This window comes from Peromyscus maniculatus, chromosome 1, assembly GCF_049852395.1.
Source record: "Peromyscus maniculatus bairdii isolate BWxNUB_F1_BW_parent chromosome 1, HU_Pman_BW_mat_3.1, whole genome shotgun sequence".
Classification (NCBI taxonomy): Eukaryota; Metazoa; Chordata; class Mammalia; order Rodentia; family Cricetidae; genus Peromyscus; species Peromyscus maniculatus.
In genome coordinates, this window is record NC_134852.1 from 94,569,618 (window position 1) to 94,584,708 (window position 15,091).

At 41.4% G+C, this 15,091-nt stretch overlaps 1 long non-coding RNA gene across 3 annotated transcripts in view; it reads right to left on the reverse strand.

Moving 5' to 3' along the window:
• Window positions 1-6,323: 6,323 nt before the first annotated feature.
• LOC121830003 (uncharacterized) overlaps window positions 6,324-15,091 on the reverse strand; it is a 41,031-nt gene continuing 32,263 nt past the window's right edge. For 2 of the 3 annotated variants that reach the window (XR_013042930.1, XR_013042928.1), the window contains one exon: window positions 6,324-9,125. This is a non-coding gene — a long non-coding RNA (uncharacterized LOC121830003). Of the gene's footprint in view, window positions 9,126-9,700; window positions 9,787-15,091 lie in introns of all 3 variants that reach the window. The other variant, XR_013042929.1, reaches the window with a different exon arrangement.

Consider the following 15,091-nt stretch of genomic DNA (forward strand, 5'->3'; position numbering starts at 1 on the left):
GTAAGAATACAACAACCTATCTCTTGTGGTGATTTGAATAAGAATAAAAATGTCCCTGCGGGCTAAGGCATTTGAACAGGTATGCTTCCCTGTTGAGGTTTGGGGAACTTGAGGAGGTTCGAGCCTTGCTGGAGGAAGGACATCCCCTCAGCCAGGCTTCGGGGTTATATAACCTTGCTCTACCTCCAGTTCCTCTGTTTTGTGCTTGCAGATAAGATGTGACCTCTCAGCTTCCTGCCCTTGCCACGACGCCCCCCCCAGCATGGTGAACTCATGTTCCTTTATAACCATAAGTCCAAAAATCTCCTCCATCAGAAGTTGCTTTGGGCATGATGTTTTATTATAACAACAGAAAAGTAGTTAACACATTTGTCATTTGTCTGTCTATCTATGTATCTATCTATGTATCTATGTATCTATCTATCTATCCATCTATCCACCTATCTACTACTTCTATCTGTATATCTGACTCATAACCTTCTGATGGATCATCTAAATATATCTACAAATGGCATAGTTGCAAAATAGATTATGCAAAGTTGGTTGCATTGTGTTAAGAGTATGTAAATATGTCCATGACTTTAGAGAGTAATGCAAAAGCTTTCCTGTCTGAGTCTGCACCAGATTATGTAAGGATTTCTATATCTACACCAAGTTATGTAGATATATCTGGATTTTTAGAACACAAATGAGGGACTAGTCTCAGCATAGTACACCATAAGTGCATGAGTTTCTGTTTAGTGTTGGAAGAACATTGCTATGTCAGTAATTATAACAGGCTGTATATAAATATATACTTTATTGATAAGAGTATGCATATCAGTTAACATCCACAACTTACATAATTACCCATCACATATGGTATCATACAAAGTACTAGCTTCTGCTCCTTCATGATGACATGAGAAAATCTGTGTGACACTACACTGTAAAATGATGTAAATGAAGTATTCATATGCATCTGACATTATGTCTAAATACATGACACTATGCAGAGTTAGAACCCAGGAGTCTAGACCTGAACTTATTTAGAATTATGCATTTATTTTAACATCTTATTTGAAACATATTGAATTGTGGTTTTATATCTAGTGGAGAATTAGGTAAATGTGGTTGTATACAAATAGGATCTTTTGTCTCCAAAATGTAAGTATGTGAGTGCCTCTGACCATGGATGCAATTATCATGTGTCATTCTCCTCCCTGTAAGTCATTGAGGCTTAGATATGGGTCTCCACAGTCATTGTCAATGCATATGTGTTATATATATAACATCCCGACTGCAGCCTCTCTGCCCTCTTCTCCTCCCACTCCCTCTCCCCACCTCCGCTCTGCCCCCTCAATCCACCCCTCCTCCATATTCACTCAGAAATGTCACATACTTATATTTTGAAGACAAATGATTCTATTTGTATACAACCACATTTACCTGATTCTCCACTAGATATAAAACCACAATCCAATAATTTTAAATAAGATATTAAAGTAAATGCATAATTCTAAGTAAGTTCAGGTCTAGACTCCTGTGTTCTAACTCTGCATAGTGTCATGTATTTAGACATAATGTCAGATGCATATGGAAACTCCATTCACATCATTTTACACTGTAGTGTCACACAGATTTGCTCATGTCATAAGGCCCCTCATGGGCAACAGCAAAGCATGGCATATAAAGTGGCCTTAAGCCGGGCAGCAGTGGCACACACCTTTAATTCCAGCACTCGGGAGGCAGAGCCAGGCGGATCTCTGTGAGTTCGAGGCCAGCCTGGGCTACCAAGTGAGTTCCAGGAAAGGCTCAAAACTACACAGAGAAACCCTGTCTCAGAAAACCAAAAAAAAAAAAAAAAAAAAAGTGGCCTTAAGACTAAGTGTTTCTCCCTGTATTCAGGCTGGGGAGGCAATCCAGCATGAGGAATAGGTTCCCAAGAACCAGTCAAAGCACCAGGGACAGCCTCTGCTCTAATTGTCAGGAATCCCACAAATAGATCAAGCTACACAAGTGTCACATATATGCAAAGGGCCTAGCTCAGTCCCATGCAGACTCCCTGAGTTCCTGTGAGCCAGGCTAGCCATTTCTGTGGGTTTTCCTCTAATGTCCCTGATCCCCTTGGCTCCTGCAATCCCCCTGCCTCCCCGCACCTTCTCCTCAGCAGGACTCCTGAGCTGGGACCAATGTTTACCATGGATCTCTGAACCTGCCTGCATCATTCACTGGATTAAGGCTCTCCAATGACAACTGTGACCACCAGAGTAGTCAGTCACCAATCCCATCACAACCTTGTTAGGCTATGCATCCACTGCTGCCAGGAGTCTTAGTAGCTGGGGCCATCCTTGTACACTCCTGGAAGTTTCCCTTGCAACAGGCTTCTACCCAGCTCGCTAAAGCCCTCTATTCCAGTCCTCTTTCTCAGCACTCTCTCCCTCCACCCACTCCCCAACCTGATCCCTTGGGTTTCCATGCTCACCTGCCCCGAGTTCAACCAGGAGATCTCTATTTCCCCTTCCCTGCAAAATCCACGTGTCCCCCTCTTGGGCCCTCCTTGTTACATAGCCTCTCTATGGATTGTAACATAGTTATCCTTTAATTTACAGCTAATACCCACTTATGAATGACTACATACCATGTTTTTCTTTCTGGATCAGAGTTACTTTACTCAGGATGATTTTTTTCTAGTACTACCCATTTGCCTTCAAATTTCCTGATGTCGTTGTTTTTAACAGCTGAGTAATATTCTATTGGGTAAATGTACCACATTTTCTTTACCCATTTCTTGGTTGAGGGACATCTAGGTTGTTTCCAGGTTCTGGCTATTAAATAAAGCTGCTTTGAACATAGTTGAGCAAGTGTTCTTGTGGTATGATTGAGCATTCTTTGGATATATGCCCAGAAGTGGTATAGCTGTGTCTTGAAGTATCCCAATTTTCTGAAAAAACTGCCATAAAGATTTCCAGAGTGGCTGTACAAGTCTTCACTTTCACCAGCAATGGAGGAGAGTTCCTCATGCTCCACATTTCTCCAGCATAAGTTGTCATTGGTGTTTTCAATCTTAGCCATTCTGACAGGTGTAAGACAGTATCTCAGAGTCATTTTGATTTGCATTTCCCTGATGGCTAAGGATGATGAACATTTCTTTAAGTGTGTCTTGTCCGTTAGAGATTCTTCTGTTGAGAATTCTCTCCTTAGGTCTGTACCCCATTTTTAAATTGGATTATTTGATTTTTTTGGTGTCTACTTTCTTGAGTACTTTATATATTTTGGAAATCAGGCCTCTGTCAGATGTGGGGTCCTATTGACGGTGTCCTTTGCCTTACAGAAGCTTTTCAGTTTCACGAGGTCCCATTTATTAATTGTCAGTCTTAGTGTCTGTGCTACTGGTGTTCTTTATTATTATTATTAATTAAATTTTTTCATTTATTTTATATCCTGATTGCAGTTTCCCCTCCTGCCTCTCCTCCCATTCCCTTTCCCTACCATTCCCATCCACTCCTCCTCTGTTTCTGTTCAGAAAGTGACAGGCCTTCCTTTGTGTTAAGGCTGGGTGAGGCAATTCAATATGAGGAGTAGGTTCTCAAAAGCCAGCCCAAGTGTCAAGGGCAGACTGATCCCACTGACACACATATGTAGAGGGTCTAGGTTGGTCCCTTGCAGGTTCCCCAGCTGTTGGTCCAAAGTCTGTGAGCGCCTATGAGGCCAGGTCAGCTGTCTCTGTGGGTTCTTTTGTTACCTTAATGTCCCGGGCTCATACAATCCCTCCTCTCTTTCTTCAGCAGGATTCCCTGAGTTCAGCCCAGTGCTTGGCTGTGGATCTCTGCATCTGTTTCCTTAAATTTGTGGGTTTATGTCTGGGTCTTGGATTCAATTCCATTGATCAATGTGTCTGTTTTTATGCCAGTACCAAGCTGTTTTTATTACTGTAGCTCTGTAGTAGAGCTTGAGATCAGGGATGGTGAAACCTCCAGAAGTGCTTTAATTATACAGGATTCTTTTAGCTATACTGTTCTTTTTATTATTTACATCATATTATACCTCTTTCTATAAGCATGTAAAAGTGTTTAGCTTTGATTTCTGTAAAATTGGGCATGTTTTAAAATTCCTCCTTTACTTTAAATATATTTTTCATTGTTTATGTTGGATGAGCACACCAACAGTTTTTATTAAATGTGCTATTTTGATGTAGTTTACATTTCGTTTTACCGAAACCCTCTACCCCCTACAGTCCAGAACATTCTGTGTTTCTAGTAAGTCAAGGATGGCAACAATTCTTGGTAGTTGAGTCCTGGGAATCATTTTTGGTGTTTGTTAAGATGATCATGTTTCTATTGTATAATGTATCCTACTTTGTAACTGTTTCATCTATGTTCATGGTGCATCCCCTGTTCCTGTGCACAGTAAGATGATCCTCGAACACCCACTACCTCTTCCACACTGGTAACAACATGCCAAGCTTTCGGGTTAGGTCCTCTCTCAGCCTCACTTCTACCCACCCTGTAAGTCTATAAAGATGGATGCCATGCTCTTGCCCCCCCTACACACACCAGAGTGCTTCTGAAAGACATTTTTTATTGTTTGTGTTCTTTTTTTTTCTGTAAAAACAATGTTCTTTCCTCTTTCCTGTGTCACTGGCTTCACTGGGCCAGGGGCTTGGCAGTTGCCTTTTGGATCTTTCTCTCTCACATTGTGTTTACACCAACAGGAGATGAGGTAAAGACCTCATTGGGGGTTTGCTAATAAGCCTTCCCAGGGTGTTGTGCATCTCTTGCTGCAGCCTACTGCCCTACTTCAGCACGTGTGTTAGGTAGACTGGTGACCTGGTTACAGGATGTCACCTGTTGTAGCTGGAGATTTCTCCAGTCCTGCCGGGGCCCACAGCCACTCAGACCCAAGTAAACACACAGAGACTTATGTTACTTACAAACTGTATGGCCGTGGCAGGCTTCTTGCTATCTAGTTCTTCTATCTTAAATTAACCCATTTCTATAAATCTATACCTTGCCACGTGGCTCTTGCTTACCAGTACTTTACATCTTACTTCTCATGGTGGCAGCTGGCAGCATCTTCTCACTCAGCCTTCCACTTCCCAGAATTCTCCTCTCTTCTTATCTGGCTTACACTATACTTCCTGCCTGGCTACTGGCCAATCAGTGTTTTATTTATCAATCAATCAGAGCAACGCCTTCACAGCATACAGAAAGACATCTCCAGTAACCTGTCCTCCCTTTTGTCCCTCACTATCCATCTCCCTGTGGTGCCTTTGCCAGGGTTTCAGGTTATTGCTGTGGCCCAGGACTTCCTGGGCAGTAGAACACTGGCAATCCTCCAGTTGTGCTACTCAGGCTACATTTGTCTGTACAGATTTTGAGAGGACCAAGCAGATGCCATAACAGGCTGTTCAGTCTTCTCTCAGAGATCAGGCCTCAATTTCAGTTTCCTGAGACTTAAACAAGCAGTTTCTGGGAGGGCCATGAACAAAAGACATAGTCCTTGCAGTAGTTCCTTTTCTGCATGTACTCTGACTGCTCAAGATTCAGCCAGTTGTTTACTGTCTGGGACCCCTCACCAACTTAGAGCTATGTGCTTGGGTCAATGTGAATGTGTGAGGCCAGCCAGCCTCCATGGCAGCTCAGGGACAGAGCCTGGGACTTGTCCAGGCCTGTCCCAAAATGATAACTGTAACCCCCAGCCAGTAAATTCAAAGGTTACACACCTTCACCCAATCATATGAGGCAAAGGCTTATACCACCCTGTAGCACGAATCTTAAAAGTTCTTATTAATAAAAACAAACCTGGAGCCAGGTATTGGGGTGAATGCTGGAAGATCAGAGAAGCAGAACAAGCCACAGCTACCTCACCTTGCCAGTTCCTCAGCTGATCCTGTTTCCTCAGACTGGAAGCTTCTGAGTCCTCATCCAAATGGATCTCAGCTGAACTGTTGCTCAAAAGCCTAAAAGCTTAGCCAGGCTAGTTTCTGGGTTTCATGCCTTTTATACCGTTCTGCCGTCACTTCCTGGGATTAAAGGCTCTTGTTACCACACCTGGCTGTTCCCAGTATGGCCTTGAACTCACAGAGATACAGATGGATTTATGCCTCTGGAGTGCTAGGATTAAAGGCGTGTGTGCCACCATTTTCTGGCCTCTATATCTAGTGGCTGTTCTGTTCTCTGACCCCAGATAAGTTTATTAGGGTGTACAATATTTTGGGGAACACAATATCACCACACCACCCTGCTTGCAGTTTTTCTTTTTAAAAACCCCTCACCCTGAGAGTTCAGGCCCGTTCACCTGCTGTGCCAGAGTGTTGGACACAGGCCAAGCCCAGGCTTGCTTTTTATCAATAAACCCCTGAGTATTTGCATCGGACACTGGCTGTGTGGTGGTCTTGCTCAGGGGGGTCTCCCGATGTGGCCACATCAATTTACCAATGTGAAATCATTTAAATTACTACTAACCTCACCCTGCTGGTTCTATACTCCTTCGGATTTCTGTTGCTGTGTTTTGAGACAGGCTCTCACTCTTGCATGGGCTGGGCTTGAACTCACCTGCCCTTCCCATGGCCCAGCTTTAGGAGTCCTGTGACTATAGGCCTGAACTACAAGCTCAAAGTTACACTGACTACATAGAATGAGCTAGGATTATTCCCTCCCCATCAACCTTCTAGAATAATTTGTGTAAGCTCGGGATGAGCTTTCCTTACAAAGTTGAGGCTCATCTAAAACCATCATAGATGGATATTCTCTTTGTTCTCAGCTGACTGTCCACTTCATATTTGTGATGCAGTAGGACACATCAGCCTTTCAGTTGCTTCTTGCTTTTCATTTTTTTTTTTTGGTAAATTAATCTTTTGGGATTTGTATATATGATCAAGGTTTCAAATTTATTGGTATAAATTCCATATTGTCTACTTAGACCCTCTGCTTTCTTGTGCATTATCCCCAGGCTTCTCTCAGATTCTTTAGATTTCTAAATAATCTACTTTCAGCTTCGATGGTGATTTTTATTTATCTTACATTCTATTTATCCAACTGTTTTGCCTTTGTGTTTCCTTAATTTTTATCCTTTATTCTTCTTAAAAAGTATTTTGGTTTATAAATTTGCCTTAAAGTGCAGGTGTTACTCCTCATGGTTGCTATTCAGATTTTTTCCTACTTTAATGATATTTTTTATGTATTCCTTGAGATATATTTTGAACATCTTTATTCCCTCCCCCAACTCCTCCCAATTGCTCTTGGGAGTGGAGCCTGCCCTGTAGTGTGGCCCACCCTCTGGGGATCTCATCATTAAAGAAAACTGGCTCTCTCTTTGACAGCTGCTACTCAATGCCGACAGCTCCCAGCTCGGGGAGGGGTTTCACACTCACCTTCCTGTACTCCATGGTGGGGTTGCATCTTGCTTGGGCTTGCACAGGTCTGTGTGTGCTGTCACAGCCGCTGTGGGCTCAGATGGGCACCACCCTGTTGTGTGCAGAAAACACCTTTTCCCAGAAGGTACCCACTACCTCTGGATCTTGCAGTCTTTTGCCATCTTCTGGGAAGATCCTTGATTCTTGGGGGCAGTGGTTGAGATGTACCTCCCATTTAGGGCTGAACATTCCATAGTCTCTTATGCTGGAGAGAAGGACCCGGTGGTTATGAGTGCCTCCTTCTCTTGCGACATAGTTTTTAAAGTTAGCATTCAATTCTCGTAATTTTCCATTTCCTTCTCTTCTTTAACCCAAGAGTACTTAGGAGGAATATTTTAAATTTCACAAATGTCATGGACATTTGTTCCTTTCTGTGCTCTGACTTCTAAAATGCATTGATTATTCAGGTGGGGGCTGGGCAGGCTGTGGCCAGCAAGAGGTGTGTGTATTTTGTGGAAACATCCTTTGCTGCCCCACATGTGATCAACTTTTATATAGGTTTTCATTGATTAACAAAATGTATTTTTATTTCTCCTGTGTCTTCAAATTTTCTGTAGTTCTGATAGTCAGAGAGGAAGATATGCTTCAGTCCCCATTAAGATGGAGAATCTGCCACATTCTCCCAGTTTTACAGGCCTTTGCTTTCCATTTCTGAGGCTATGTTAAATGGTATAACTGGATTAAGAACCATCTTCCTGGGGGTTAAAACTTTTATCACTGGGTAGGGAATCTTTTTGTGTAACATCTATGTTATCTGACTAAGGTTGGCATGTCTGTGCCGTTATCTCTGCTCTCTTTTGGTTTATTAGGATCTAGCATGCCATTTTTTATCCATTTATTTCCTCATTGCTCACATCTTTTTCTTTGGGGTATACTGTTGCAAACATCTTATCGCCAAATTTTATTATATTTATTCCACTCCATTTTCACCTTTTAAATGAGTTTAGTCCATTTACATTTATCATTACTATTCTGTGTTGATATGTTTACTGTTTCTTCTATTTTGCTGTTTTTCATCCTTTTTATGATATTTTATGATTCCTCCCCCATTTGCTTTTATTTTTAAGTGAACATTTATTTTCTGATTCCATTTTCTCAACCCAAATGAGCTAGATTTTATTTATTTTACATCTATTTTAGACAGCCATCCTTAGGACTATACTATGAATAATTAATGAACTCTACAATTCTTCTCAATATAGGATTTCTAATTTGACAACAATTCTTCATTACCATTCTTGAGTATGGTCTTAAGTTATTCTGTAATGCTAAATGACCTCAAAAATTTCTGTCTGAAGAGCTTCAGTCTATTTCTTTCTCACATTGCAGATCCGTTGTGATTTGATGGTGAGGGGGACTCTTTCATGTTCCTTGGCTTCCTCTAAAGGAGCCTGAGGAGACAGCTTCTGCCAGGAGCACTGTACCACAGAAGAGGCAATACTTGCTAATGTGGATGAAGGGGGCAAAGAATCTATTGAAAAGCAGCAGATATTGCCTGTGCCCACATTTCACTTGCCAGAGGAAGTCCAGCTTTCCCACAGAGAGGCTCTGCAGATATTCCCAAAGTAATCTGACTAGCTGTCCTACCCTCTTACTTACAGGGATCCCACTCATCACTCTTCCAGAAGAAACTATGCCAGACTTCACACAGCCTCTGCATGGGCCTCAGAGCTCGGGATATACTGCTGTATCTTCTTTTCTCTCCCAGGTTTCCCAGGCATCAAGAATTCTGTGAAATGAAAGCACACTATAAACATCTACACTCAGAAGGAGTTCTACTCATAGCAACTCGTCTTCCACAGTAAATCTGAAAGCATTGCAGAGATAGCTAAAGAATCCCCTTCTCCGGAGTTGGAGAATATTTCTTCTTTGGTTCTAGGTCCATTGTCCCTAAAGCCTCTTCTCTGACTTCTGGGAGGTCCTTGCTGTCCCATGATTCCTCTCCACCTCCTTGAAGACATTATTATAAAGACTAAGCTCCTGACTAGGCCTCGTGATGTATGCTCATCACCTTAGCATGTGGGAGGCTAAGGAAAGAAGATTGTCATAGTTTTAATGTAGCCTGTACTAGAATACAGAGATTCTATCAAAACAAAAGAAAACGTGCAAACAAACAAAACCAAATAACCAGACAACCAAGCACATAAGAATGTGACCCCCTTGGGAGCCAAGCATCTTTCTCAAGCCTGCCTCCTATTCATAGACTGTGAGGGAAGAGTTAACTCAGTTTTGTTCAGTCAGAATCTTTTAGTTAAAGCTGATGGTCCAGGGACTGTGTCACTCACAAAAACTTCAGGCTTTTACCTTTCTGCTTTGTTGTTGGCTCCATGTGCAAAGAGCAATGTCCCAAGTTATTTCCAAGGCATGGATATCTGCAGCCCAATGGACTTCTGTGGAAGAACCAAGTCTGTAGCCTCAGCTCAGTAAGTCCTTATGCCCAACCTGGTTTATTCACTAGGGATTACCTTATTCATAGGTTTTAACCTCAAAGTTATCAGGTGTAAAATATCATGACTTTATTCCAAAGCCAAACTTTGAAGTTCTTCCTCTTGAAAAAAAGATTGAATATAGATAAAATTATATGATGAGTCTTCTGCATTGTTTTCCTTCTTACTGATTTCTTATATATTTATATATTATATATATATATATATGTATATATATATATATATATATATATATATATATATATATGCTTCTTTCTGGATTGCTTCATACACATCTATCCAAACATGTGGATATTATTGCTAAACCACTCAAGAGTAAGTTACAGTGATATTAAATCTTAGCAATTACACATGGAATGAAGGCACTTTCCTATAACCGTGTCATAACAATCCAGTTCAGACAATTTAACATAGCTATAACAGTCTGATGTATTATATAATTTATATTCATATTTGTTCAATTATTCCAACAGTACCATTTATTATTCTAACCCAGGATCACAGACTGCATTTAGTTGTCATATTTCTTTAGTGTCTTTTTCTTCAAGGATTTTGAGATTTTTTTCAGAGTATAGGTCACCTATTTTGTTGAATACCCATCAATCAAGTTTTGTCTGGTGGTTTTAGCATTCTTATAGCAATGCTGCCTGAATGAGGTTGAGTCTTTCCAGCAGCACATGGAAGGGTGCTAAGAATGTTCACTGATACTGAAAAGCACTTAATATTAATTAGCCTTTTGTTATTCAAAAGATTAGCGATGGGCACCAGATGTACCTCTCAATTTATGCTCCTATAATTCCTAGACTCCCGTTCCTTTCACTTCTGCAAGCTGGCACCTCTTTTATGAGTGTGCTTCTTTATTCTGGTGCCTTGGACATAGCCAGTAACAACTAAGATTTGCTATTAGCACCTGCTTCTCATTATCTTTGTCTAAAGCCATCGGTTCACTTGCTACATCATCTGCTCTCCAGGTTACTAGGGAAACAGTTTGACCAGATGCTTCACTACTGTATAACAGGCACACCATTTTCCAGCTTCAACCTATCATATGCCACTGCCTGGTCCTGAAGCTGATGCCATGTGTCTTGGGTTCCACTGCCCGAGTGGCACTTAGTCCTGTTTATCTCTATCTGCATCCTTCACCTTAAGTGAAGATATGCTGTGGTATGAAAAGACTGTTGGATGTGCCATCTACATATTTTTAAATTAATACAACCCAAAGACTGTAGAAGTTGTGAGAGGAAGCCCTGATAGACTTTTTGAGAGAGTTTGACCTCTGTGCCATTCTATTAAACAATTTTATCAGTTAGAGTCTATCCTAAAAAATATTTGAACTTATGCACAAAGTGTATATGCAAAATTATTAATTTAGCACTGTTAAGTATGGTGAAAATCTGGACAACACTTGAAGAGCTCTCTGTGGGGAGATGATAAACAATGGTGTAATCACATGATGGATACGTTCATGGGCATGAACCATAATACTGCATCCCTGTGTGTTCTACAACATCAGCTTTTCTACATCTTGGGTTCAGTAGAAATGTAGAAAACAATGGAAGTGTACAGACCTTTAATATAGTTCCCCTTAAATGAAAACAAGAACTAAACACATGTATTTCAACACACACAGAAAATGTAAATGGAATATGATCAGGGACAGTATGCAACAGGTGACTAAGCCATGTTTACTTCTGCAGAGAAAGGTGGAAAGTGGGGGCAGAGGCTGGTCAAAGGAGACACAAATATTTGATTCAATAGATGACTCCTGTTTCAACATTTGGTAACACATATTTTATTTTATTGCTTAGATTAATAAATGAAGTAAGTTCCACAGTGTGCCACAGAAGTTCATAATGATGTGTAAAAGCTTAAGGTGACAGAGAAAGAATGGGGAAGGGGCAGAGCGCTCGTGATCACTGCCATCATACAGAAAATAAACATCAATTCATCATTCAATGATTGCTGCAGATGGAATGGGATACTTGTGGGATGTAATTGATTTCACAGTCATGGGGCTTGGGGGTGTAAATCCAAAGCTTCATAAAATCAGAAGATATTTCATTTTGATGGATTTTCATCTAGAAGTGTCAAAGACAGCTCTAATTTCTTATATAAAGTGACTGTATCTTGAAGGGTATAATTGTTAGGTTGAGCACTAGTAACTGGACAGGCTCCTGGGAGCACCTGGGTTTGATTATTGTTTTGCTTCACTTTCAAACATACTCTGGCACCCATGAGAGGGTAGTATCCACTACGCCTGACTCACCCAGACTTCAGCAAGCAGAGCACTGTCTTAAAAACTTTCAGCCCAACTACTGACTTTTCTAAGTTCCCAAGAAGTTGAGAAGACGTTGTGCCATCTTTTACAAAGCAAGCACACACAATCTGCCCTACTTCTAAAGGTCAAAGGAAGTCACCTGCCATGTGTGGGATGCATGAGCCTCTTCTGTAATTAGAACCAAGGGATTATCAGAAACATGTTGTACAATGCTCATATTTATTACAGTGAGACATGCTCACCTATTATGGTAATGCCATATGTGTTTTTTTTTCAATTCTTTTTCAAGCCTTGGGCTAAGTTCCATAATGGTCTGTGATGCCATCCTGAACTGACAATAAACAAATGTAACCCTGAAATTAACACAGTTTTAGGAAAGTATGTGTTCATTTGTGTTCACTCAGATACTGACACAGAAATTTTAGTGCAGGTACTTATCTGGGATATAAGGACACCTGTAGGGGCATAAAGGTATCAGAGAGAAAGGAAGGAGACTCTAAAGAGTGTAGTAGATTGAAAATAACCCCAATTATTGGAAATAAGTCTATTTCTCTACCCCTTGAATCCTGGCTCCTGTGACTTCTTTGAGTTAATGAATTGTTGTAATGTCTTAGTTTATATTTTCTGTCAAAAACAGATTAAGGGAGAGAAAGCTTGTTTTGGCTTCAATTCCCAAGGGGACACAGTCCAGTGTGACTGAGAAGACATGACCACAGGCAGAGGAGGCATGACCGTAGGAGCAGAAGACTAGTTGGTCACATTGCATTAGCACGCAGGAAGCCGAGTTAACTGGAAGTGGAACTTGGCTATATAGCCTCAAAGTCCACCCTTGTGACCCATCTTCTCTAGCAAATCTCTATCCTCTAAAGAGTCTACATCCTTCCCAAGTAGTGTCACCAGCGGGGGGATCCAGTGTTCACACACAGGAGGCTATAGTGGACATTTCCAACTTCAGACAACTATAGGCAGCTATGGTCATTTGAATAAGAATGGCCCCTTATATGTTCCTACATTTGAATGTTTGGGTCCCAGTTGGTGGATGGCTTAGGAAGGATTAGGATGTGTGACCTTGTTAGAGGAGGCGTGTCATTGTGAGTGGATTTCAAAAGCCCACACCAGACCATCTTGCCATCTCTGCCTCAGCTTTTGAATCAGATGTAAGTTCCTAGCTACTGCTCCAGGTTGTTCCTGCCTGGCTGCTACCATGCTCCCTACCATGATGGAAATGGACCAACCCTTTGAAGCTGTAAGCAAATCCCCAAAACATGCTTTCTGTTACAAGTTACCTTGGTCATGGTGTCGCTTCACAGCAGCAGAATAGTAACTAAGATGGCAGTGGTACTGGGACTAGCTCTCTAGAGACCTTGTTATTTAACCCCTTGTCTTTGGAAGTGCTCTGAGAGCATTGTGGAAAGAATCACATACCAGCCTCTTCTAGGGTGAGACCATGTAGAACACAAATGAGTCATTCTAGCTAGAGGTACCCATGGAAACCTGCAGTCACATGATCCTCCAACTGACTGTAACAAAATGACTAACCCCAGATGGAACCAAAAGAAATGTCCTGCTAAGCTCAGCCAAAATTGCTAACCCACGGAACACAGGCAAATAAAGTAATCATGCCTTCACTGCTGACAGCAAATGACCTGAGTTTTCTACACAGGAAAACTGTAAAACTGTAGAAAGTGTGATCCGACCCAAGGGTAAGGGAAGTGGGGTGCTGACTCACCAGCTCCTGAGGATCGCCCATGGAGAAATGTCCCTGTCGTGAATTATCTAGCTCTACTTGCCTGTTACATGACAAGCTAAATATCTTCTCTGGTCCTGGAAAGGAATTCACAATCAAAATATTCAGGTCCTGGCCGGTGACAGCCAACCAGAATACATTGAAAGGTTTAAAAAACAGGAGCTGAACACGGAGAGGAAAAGGTACTAGCTACTCACTAAATAGCTGTAACAGAAGTGAGGCCCTAGTACAGGAAAGCCATGTGGATGGATTGATGATGATGATGATGATGATGATGATGATGATGAAGATAGATAGATAGATAGATAGATAGACAGACAGACACAGACAGAGAGATAAATAGATCCATAGATACATAGATGGATGGATGGATGGATGGATAGATAGATGATAAATACATAGATAGATATAGATGATAGATAAATGATGAATGGATGGATGGATAGATGATAGACAGATAAATAGATAGATAGATAGATAGATAGATAGATAGATAGATAGATAGATAGATAGATAGATAGATAGATAGATAATCTCTGTTTAACATACTTCCTCAGTTCAAGGCCATGCCTTTGGATGAAGATTATATTCCTCTAGGGATGCTCAGGGATGCCAGAATTCAATATCTGAAGACAGGCCCTCATCTCTCAGTCTTCAGAAGACAGAAGTCTCACACTGACACCTGCACCAGTTAGCAAAGCCAGAGGGCTAGTCACATGGGCTTAAACGTCAGTTGGTCCTTTGATGCTGTTCTCCCAGCATGTCTTGGCTTTGCAGAAGATTCTAGATTTTTCTTTGGACAAGATGCAGTATGTACTGCACTCTCCTCTCTGTTGCAATAATAACTGAATGGATCAGTCCCTGCCACCTTTAATCCTATCTGGCTTTGTATTTGAAAGAAGAGCCTGGGGAATAAGCAGTTGGTTACACACTCCCACTTCTCTGATCTCCTGCTGCCATTTTTCGCTGTTTTCATTCCACTGGATGTCAGAAGTCAGAAGATTGCTGACATGGTCTCCAGGGACCAGCCTGCATGACAGCGTAAGGTGGGCATGGTGAGGAATAGGTGCTAGAGGGAGATATAACCTGTATTCATTTGGAACCATGTGTGCCTATAGCTCCTCCCACCCAGAGTCCTTCACTCGATTGCCTGTTGAATGACAAATCCATGTGCAGAGCTTATATGTCTCCATCATCATTCTTAAGAGTGTTATATCCTTACC